This window comes from Triticum dicoccoides, chromosome 7A (genome assembly GCF_002162155.2).
Source record: "Triticum dicoccoides isolate Atlit2015 ecotype Zavitan chromosome 7A, WEW_v2.0, whole genome shotgun sequence".
NCBI lineage: Eukaryota > Viridiplantae > Streptophyta > Magnoliopsida > Poales > Poaceae > Triticum > Triticum dicoccoides.
Window position 1 is genome coordinate 586,167,377 of NC_041392.1, and position 9,840 is coordinate 586,177,216.

The window sequence follows — 9,840 nt, forward strand, 5'->3', positions numbered from 1 at the left end:
CGAGGGTCGTCGAACATGAGAGGAAGAAGGGGATAAAAAAAGAAGAGGAAGAAGAAGAAAAAAAGAGGAGAAGAAAGAATAGAGGAGTTCTTCTCCTCTATTCTTTCTTCTCCTCTTTTTTTCCTTCTTCTTCCTTTTTTTTTATCGGGAACGAGGGTCGCCGAGGGTCGCCGAGCGGTAGAGGAAACCCTAAATAGCAAGTATCGTCGGTGTGAGATACATGTGGCCGTCGGTGTCGGACAGTACATACACGTCCCACAAGTGATGCGGGCTTCGATGCCCATGTCACTTGTGGGACGTGGATGTAGTGTCCGACACCGACGGCCACATGTATCTCACACCCACGATACTTGCTATTTAGGGTTTCCTCTACCGTTCGGCGACCCTCGACGACCCTCGTTTCCGATAAAAAAAGAGGAAGAAGAAGAAAAAAAATAGAAGAAGAAATAGCAAGTATCGTAGATGTGAGATACATGTGGCCGTCGGTGTCAGACACTACATCCATGTCCCACAAGTCACGCGGGCTTCGACGCCCACATCACTTGTGGGACATGGATGTAGTGTCCGACACCGACGGCCACATGTGTCTCACACCCACGATACTTGCTATTTAGGGTTTCCTCTACCGCTCGGTGACCCTCGACGACCCTCGTTCCCGATTAAAAAAGAGGAAGAAGAAGAAAAAAAGAGGAGAAGAAAGAATAGAGGAGTTCTTACTCCTCTATTCTTTCTTCTCCTCTTTTTTTTTCCTCCGTCCTCTTCTTTTTTTATCCTTGAAGCATTGTCGAGGCCACCCCAAACCCTAGAGAAGCAGCGTCGAGGCCACCCCAAACCCTAGAGAAGCAGCATCGAGGCCACTAATTAATATTAGTTCTACGTTTGCCACTAATATACCCATCTGTCATGTTTGAATAATAATTGCCATGTTGTAAATATTTGTAGAAACTATGGACACCGCCCGAGACGAAGTATAAGAAGAGTTGTTGGGGGACATAATCGCACGAGGAAGTGATGCCGTCTGCTCGTTGTTTCTCAACGACACCGATGGTCTGGAAGCAGCTGGCTATGATTATGATGGCTCCGGTGACCTAATGCCGATGCAAGAAGGAGACCGTGAGGACGGCTCCGGTGGCCCAATGCCGGTGCAAGAAGGAGATCGTGATGACGTCTCCGGTGACCCAATGCCGGTGCAAGAAGGAGACCGTGATGACGTCTTCGGTGACCGAACCGAGTCCGGCCAGGTATATAGATTAGTTAAGCTTCTGCTGACTAGCTAATTGATGCATTCATTGTTTTGGTATGTACACATATTAATTAAGTCTTTGTTCTTTTTTCTAGCCCTCCGGATCGAGCACAACTTCGCTAAAGAGACGAGGCCCGAAGAAAAAGTTGAGCTCGGATGAAAAGTTTGAGATCATAGCAATCGCGCCCGACGGCCAACCGATTGAACCCCTCCAGACAAAGAGCGCATTTGTTGCTCAGTGCGGGGTTTTGGTTAGGGACAAGATCCCGATCAGCATCCAGCAATGATTAAAGCCGGCTACAGAAGACCCTGGGGTGTCTTATGTCAATGATATGCAGAAAAATGATCTTTGGACTGAGCTGAAGTCAAATTTCACCCTACCGCAAGAGGATGATACAGAGAAGCCAGTTAAAGAGCAATTAATCAAGTCTTTTGCTCTTAAGAGGATGGCAGAACTATTCAGGAGGTGGAAGAAAGAGCTGAATAAGTTTGTCAAAAATAAAGAGACACCTGAATTCAAGGGCAGATATGAGAAGATCAGAGATCACTGGCCCGCATTTGTGGCCCACAAGACATCGGAAAAGAGTAAGAAGATGTCAGCGACAAACAAGCAAAATGTTGCGAAGAAGAAGCATCACCATCGCACGGGGTCAGGTGGCTACCTCGTAGCCCGGCCTAAGTGGGCCAAGACTGAGAATGATCTGGCTGATAAAGTGATCGAACCAGAGAGAATTAACTAGCCAGACCGTTGCCGGACTTGGTTCTTCGGGGCTGGTGGAACCTTGGACCCTGTATCAGGGAAGTGCATTTGGACGAACGATCAAATGGGCATACCAGTCAAGAAGCTTCAGCAGTATATCGAAGCAGCGCAGCAAGGGACGTTTGTTCCAGACAGAGAGAACGACGATCTCACAATGGCCCTCGGGAATCCTGAGCACCCTGGACGGACACGAGGCACGCTAGGCTCCATTCCGTGGAAGGTTGGGTTTCCGGACGCATGTGGTTACAAATGCCAGGAGAGGAGGAAAAAAGTGCAGCAGACCGAAATGCAGGCGCTGCAAGCAAGGGTACAAGCGATAGAGGAACGAGAAGCAAATCGCAGCAAACGAACTGCCGAAGCTTCCCCCGAAGCTACCCCGCCATCTCAACGGAGAAGCATCATGGCTTCCACCGAGCTGCTTCAGCCGGAGCATGTCTTGGCGGCTCCTGCCAGCTATCCCGTGGATGCTATCACGGAGTCTCAAAATTGCCACCTTATGACGCAATGGATGAATTTGAAGGTCAAGGCGGCTGTTGGCTCTGTTTATCCTACTGAACCCGGCGCAACTTTTCACTGCCGGCCGATTCCAAAAGGATATGCTAGGGTGATGGTGGATGAAATAACGGAGGGATTTGAGGACCTCCAGCTTGACCACCCTACCGGTGAAGGGGAGACTAGGCTGGGTTCTGCTCTGAAGACTCCATGCCTATGGTGGAAGGAGCTCATCAACCTTCCGAACTGGACGCCTCCGCCTCCTCCTTCTCCTCCGGCGAGTCAGGGCACTCCGCCTCCTCCACCGCCTCCTCCTCCGGCGAGTCAGGGCACTCCGCCTCCTCCACCGCCTCCTCCTCCGGCGAGTGACGATCAGGGCACTCGGCCGGCTCCTTCTCCGGCGCGTGGCGGCACTCCGCCTCCTTCTCCGCCTGCACGGGCGCGCCCGAGCAGCCAGCCTCCTCCTTCTCCGCCTTGTCAGCAAGGGCGGAAGAGACCTGCCGCCGCTCCGGCTGCTCCGGCGCGTTGTAGTCCTTCTCCTCCACCTCGTAAGCAAGTAAAGAAGACAACCGCTCCGTCTACTCTGCCGGCGTCTAGCAGTACAGCCAGAGGCGAGAGGACATACAGATTCGGTCCTTCTCTGAAGACTCCAGAGAAGTTACCATATGAGAGGACCCCGGAGGAGAATGACGAGATCGCGTGAGAAGAAGTGAGGCACTTCTTTGAAGGGGTGAAAGCAAAGAAACATCCACCTCCGGAGGAGAAGGTAGATCCGGTGAAAGCGAAGCACACTCTGGCTGCCCTGACAAAACCACCCAAGTCTCCACCGAAAGGAAACTATGAGCGCATTATTGGAAAGGAATTTGTTGAAGCAGAGCGGTCGGGAAGTACTGTTAGTGATCAAAGGCTAAAAGAACGACGAGCTGGGAAATAAATTGCACAGCTCGGCGAACAAGCGAAGCAATCGTGCCCCCCGCTCAAGGTGCCTAGCGACATCGTCGCTAATGATCCGAGGATGGTGCCCGGTTATAGCAATCTTGGAGGTTACCTGCCCGACGATGTACATTATGATTTCATGGAGGTGCAGATACAAAGATATGAGTACGGGAAGCCTCTCGTCAAAGATGAAAGATCTCTATCAACGATGATGCGAATATTGCATGATTGGTACTTGAAAATCTACAGAGAGTCTGGGGGGAGGAGTACTTTGTATGTGAGAGTTAAAAAGGAGCATGACCTCATTGGAATTGATCTGTTGCCTGTTCCATTTGAGGAGTTCTTTCAGTTTTTCAATCAATTGGCCCTCGATAAAGCAACGGTCACCTCCTACTGTATGTAAGTAGTACTACTTCTGTCATTAAGTCTCTCTATATAGCTCAGCTCTTTCATTGCATGTATTTATAATTATCCTTACTATATTATGCAGATTGAAGATCGCCGAATTGAAGAAAAGACAAGTCGGTGATATTGGGTTCATTAACACATATCTCATAGATAAAACTGAGGTTAAATTTCATGCCGCAGATACCGAGGCCAACTTGCTACGATCGTTGGTAATAAATGAAAACAAAGATATAATACTCTTTCCTTACAACTTCAAGTGAGTGCTATTGTCTTGTGCGTATTCGGTTTCCCTTATATATTAGTCAAGGTTATAGTAATGTAATTGATGAGTTATGCATGCGTGTGCAGTTTCCACTATATTCTCCTAGAGATTAAGCTTGAGCAGGGACTAGTAACCGTCTTAGACTCAAGACGAAAAGATCCCCAGGACTATGCGGACATGACTCAAATGCTCGAGAAGTAAGTTAAATCGATCATTATCCACCATATCAGCAACTTTGTTCATTTCCTGATATATCAAGTAATTGTTTTCTTTGTCTGGCAGGGTTTGGAAAAAATTCACCAAAAAAGCTCCGGGACTCCCGAAGAAGTTGCAGTTTAGACACCCGAAAGTAAGTACTATAGTAGCATGTTCGGCGCATCTCCTATTGATTCAAGCGCTAGTTTCATCAATACCATTTGGCATTCTTGCTTATCAGTTTGATTGACCTCTATTTCTTGTAAAGTGGTTGTGGCAGGAACAAGGGAATAATTTCTGTGGATACTACATTTGCGAGTCCATCCGCCACACGACCTGTGAGCGGGGCTACTCTGACGAACAATATGAAGTGCGTAAATAACAACATTCACAATTTTATTTTATTACCATCATTTGTGTTGAGTTTCATTCATTCATATATATATATATATGTATGTATGTATGTATTGACCCCCTTCTTCAAATTAGATGTTCCGGAAGTGGGATGAACTCCTAGCACCAGCTTGCATGCGAGCAATTCAAGAGGAATTGGCGGCATTCTTTCTTGACCACGTGATCGCTAAAGACGGAGAATACTATGTGGACCATGAGTCCGTATGTTAGGAGATTATATTTGTAAGAGATAATTATTGTATATATGTAGCCGGTAGTGTCGGATAGATATACGAGAACTTGTTGTTCGACTAATCTCTCGGAGAAGGAGAGGTGGTCGATATCACTTCTCTCTGTATGCATATATGTTCATGACGATCTTCTGTTTCCTTCGTTTGCTTACTAGCTAGCTAGCGTGTCTAGTCCTCTCTATACGTATGTATAGTATGTAGCGTCGACCAAGCACGAACATAAGAGAGGACACTTCTCTCTATTAATTATAGCTAGCTAACACAATATATGAAACACCTAAATTAACCCCCCAAAACCCCCAAACCCCTCCTCCCCCTTTCAAAAAAAACAAAAACCCCAGCCACAGAAATGCTGACGCGTGGATGCCTATTGGTCCCGGTTGGTGCCACCAACCGGGACCAAAGGCCCTCCTGCCTGGGCTCCGCGCACAGGCCACGTGGAGGCCCATCTGTCCCAGTTCTGGATTGAACCGGGACTAAAGGGACAGGGCATTAGTACCGACCCTTTAGTCCTGGTTCAGGAACCGGGACAAAAGGCCCTTACGAACCGGGACAACAGGCCCTTTTTCTACTAGTGGTGGGTTATCAATAGCATGCATTAGAAGCAACCCTACTGCCCAAGTGCTTGCTGACTATGTGCATGTATGGCACATCGCTTCCCAAGTGAACCTCTCGCCGGGGCAACCTGATGACATCCACTGGAAGTGGACTGCTGATGGTCAATACTCTGCTAAAATAGCCTACCGGATTCTTTTCCAGGGCATGATCAGGGCCAACTACAACTTGCTGATCTGGTCTTCCAGGACCCCCCCTAAGTGCCAGATGCATGCATGGCTGGCCATTCAAGGGCGCTGCAATACAGCCGACCAACTGGCAAAGAAGAACTGGCCTCACACACCAATTTGCACCCTGTGCCAGCAGCACCTGGAGACTGCCCTACACCTATTTGCCCAATGCCAGTTCTCCAGGTCAGTGTGGCAGCAGATTATCCAATGCTTCAACGCCCAAATCACGCCTCCATCGGCCATGGAGCCCTCCCTTGAAGACTGGTGGTACCACTCTGTCAAATCCCTATCCCTAGCTGGCAAGAGGAAGATCAACAACCTCGTTATTTGCACCTGGTGGTGCATCTGGAAGGAGAGAAATGCTCGAATTTTTAAGCACCGATCGACAACGATCGATGCGGTTTGCTCGCTCATCAATGAGGAACTTCGGCTCTGGTGCACGGCCGGCCTTGTCGGGGCAATGTGGATGCCACTTGACTAGAGACTGCGCACTAGTCTACTAACCTGGCCGCCGGCCTTTATTTTCATTTTCTTTTCATTCGTAGATGTCCATTAGTAGCTACTAACCAACCTGACACTGTAACCCGGCCGTCTTGGCCTTTCTCTTAATGAATAAAATCAGCGCTGGCTGTTTTTCGTCAAAAAAAAAAGATGTTGTGTTGGTAAGGTGCCTCAAGGGGGTAGACACATAGTTCCCCCAAGCCCTAGGCTCTTTTGGAAATGGATACCTTAACATATGGCCCATGGGCTTCTACCACAGCCCGAATTTCATTGAATTACAGATCGGTTTTACTTCCCTAAAAAAGACAAATCGAGCATACGGTGGTGAATGATCCAAATTTTATGGTCACTTCTGATTGCTTGTTTGTAGTGAAGACTTTCAAGACAGATGGGTTGCTTGCTTAGAACCACATCATCATTGAAATCAAATTACCAGATGCCTTATGTAGGCATCGAATCATTTGCTGAGAAGAGGCAACAAGTCGGGCTACTTAGTAACTCTAGCTGCCACAACACCAACATTTATCTACCCCTCTCATTGTCGTCAGGGTGCGTCGTGGGCAAAGCCTATGAGGCGTCGGCTGCGGTGGGAAGGTCCTAGTAGGGAGGTCTGCTGTGAAGTTGTTGGAGGGTTGTTCTGGGACGGTGAAGGAGATGTTTGATCGAGGGAAGGCCTTCATCGGGACTCAGGCAGTACACAACAGTGGCGTTGGTGAAGCCGGTGGCGGCCGGAGGGAACCGGCGTGGAAATCCTCATTGGCGGTCCAACCTGGGTTGGATCATTGGAAAAGAGAGCGTCAGTATACGCCCTTCTATACGGGGGCGATCTCGACATCAGATCCGTACATGCGTTACAATGACAAGGGTGATTTTTTTCCAGGTTTTCTTTAGGGAATCTTCGTGTTAGGTTTGGGGCAGGGAAGTGGCGGTGTCCCCCTCCCCCGCCCTATCCTCGTTACGGTGGTGTGGTTTTTTGCCAGCGGATGGCATGTGGGGCTGTGTCTATGGAGGATTTCAGGATATCCGAACGGTTTATGTTTTCAGTGGATCCGTTTGGATTAGATCGGCTTTTGTGGTTTTCATCGCCTTTGGAGTTTCTGCATACCCTTATCGGTAATTTCTTTTCTCCAGATTGGTGATTTGCTTCATAGATCACGGCCGTCGGCGTCTCCGAGGCGGAGGCTCAAGCTGGCATCAAACTATGCTTATGACGCGTTGTCGATAGATGCAGGAAGAAGAAGACTTCGGCACTCCCAAAATTTTGAATGTTTTCCTAGTTTTCTAAAAGGGTGTGTTTGTAAGGACCCATGAAATTTAATATATGGCTTTAGGACTTTTCATAAAAAAACATCATCTAAATAGATGAGACGTAAATATTATTATTTTTGAACACAATACAGACGCAAGCGCTCATATATACGTGCATATACTCACCCCTATGAATGCACACACGCACATGTCAATTTAAAATTTTATGAAGTCACCCCACTATACGCGTATCGCCAGAAATTTTAAAGTAAATCCAAGATAAATACGAGCTCCAAGATATGACCCCTGGTGGGCTGGAGGTATCACTGTCCAGCTAAGCATCCAATCACAAATTGGTTCGCATAGAATATTTTGAGGAGGTTGGTTTTGTTAGATAGTGGCGCTGAGTCATGACTCATGAAGCAATCACTGTAATTAGGGCTGTGGTAGAAGCCCATGGGCCGTCTGCTAAGGATTCCATTTCGAACAGGACTATATATATATATACGGCACGGCACGTCACCCGGCCTACGTTATCCACCCTCGGAATCTATCGATCTCGACGGAGGAGGCTTCGATCCCGATGGGGAATGAGGTGGCGCCTGCTGGTGGTGTTCTAGACCCCGATTGGTTGAGGCTCGACCTGTATCTGGTTGACGGGTATGGGTTCAAGGAAAAGAGGATGGTGAAGATGGACCACCGGAACGGCTACATCAAGTGGCTGCTCGAGTGGGACAAGAAGCCTCGCCCTCCCCTGCCCGACCTCCCCATGGCGCCCAAATCCATGGCCGCCATCAAGGTTCAGCGCGCCCACGACGAGAGGGTCCTCGCTGACTTCAAGCGCGACGGCTACGCCTACGTCCAGGTCGACGTCTTCAAGGACGACAACCCAAGGGCCAACCTCCCCGACCACCACTACGACATCATCCACTACGACAGCGAAGAAGTAGGCAAAGAAGCGGAACGCATCCTAGGCCGTCTCCAATCTTATTAGAAGATCCTTCGATGCGTCCTAAATATTGAAGTTCCGACATAGACGACGATACACGTGGTCTTGGCTCATTTCTAGTGTTATTACTTTGTTGTGCTATTAGATCTATCTTAATTAGTTAGTTGTGTTATATGATCTCTATTGCTACTTATATAAGTAGAAGCTGATGCGCAGCAGAGCCGATGTTTGCTGTCTTTGTACCTTTTTCAGTTCAAGATGTTTGTTGAACGACGGGCGTTGCGTTGTTTGTTTTCACAGCCTGCTGGTGTCGTTTAATTGCTAATGTCTGGTGTTGGTGTCGTTTAATTGCTGATGTTTGTTGAACAACATGTGTTTTGTCTGTTTTCGCAGGTCATTGTTGTTTCTTAATTGCTAATGTTTGTTGAACTACATAAGTTGTGTTGTTTGTTTTCATAAGCCATTGGTGTGACTAGCTTCGCCCTCATCTCTTTGACATTGGATTTACCTGCAGCAGTGGTGGCTGATTGTGGTTGTTGCGTTCCTACATGTATAATCTGTGGCGCAAGCGTGAGCCATGAGAGGCCGTATATGTGACACATGATTCAATTAACTCTACACGCATGTCTATCCAGGGTGACATGACTCGAAGAACTCGGTCAGTGCAGGAGAGGCAGTGGGCTGACGCCGGCTCCAAGGGCGGGCATGGAGGCAACGACTTTCTTCCCCTTGGTGGAGAGGAGGTTGGGCTAACCATGTCTCGTGTCTAACAATTTCATGTGTCGTGTGCTATGCTTTCCTTTTTAACAAACAAGATTTCTCATGGGTGTGGATCTTTGGGACACGCAGACACGGGAGGATGGAATCTACGTGATTCACACTTTATATAGCGTTTCTACAATACGTTGGATTTTACATCATGGTTGTGGCAACATCGTGAGTGATATCCTTTGAAATGCACTGGACGTGGCGCCCAAGAATTAGTGGCAGAGGTTGAATGAAATCTTTGGAGGGGTGAAGCTAACGATATCCTTTGAAATGCAGTGCACGTGGCTTCCGCCCAAGAAGTGGCGGAGGTTGAATGAAATCTCTGGAGGGGCGAAGCTGTAAAAAAGCAAATACAGAATCATACGAATACAACAAGTTAGATATTGCAAATATAAAGAAACTTAGACAATTGTATTGATCTTCTCCGCACTAGCTTACAAAATACAAAATACAAGTCTGGAGAAGAGTTTGCCCTAGCCATCTAGGGTTAGGGAAGGAATTCGAGAGGAGATCTCTCGACAGTATAGAAAACTCTTCTTCTCTCTCAAATATGTCATTCTTTATCCTTTTTGCATGCTTGTTTGGTGTCAATCTTAATAGCTTTTTTGCGAGAAAACGACTGATCTATTCATCTTTAATCATGACAGTA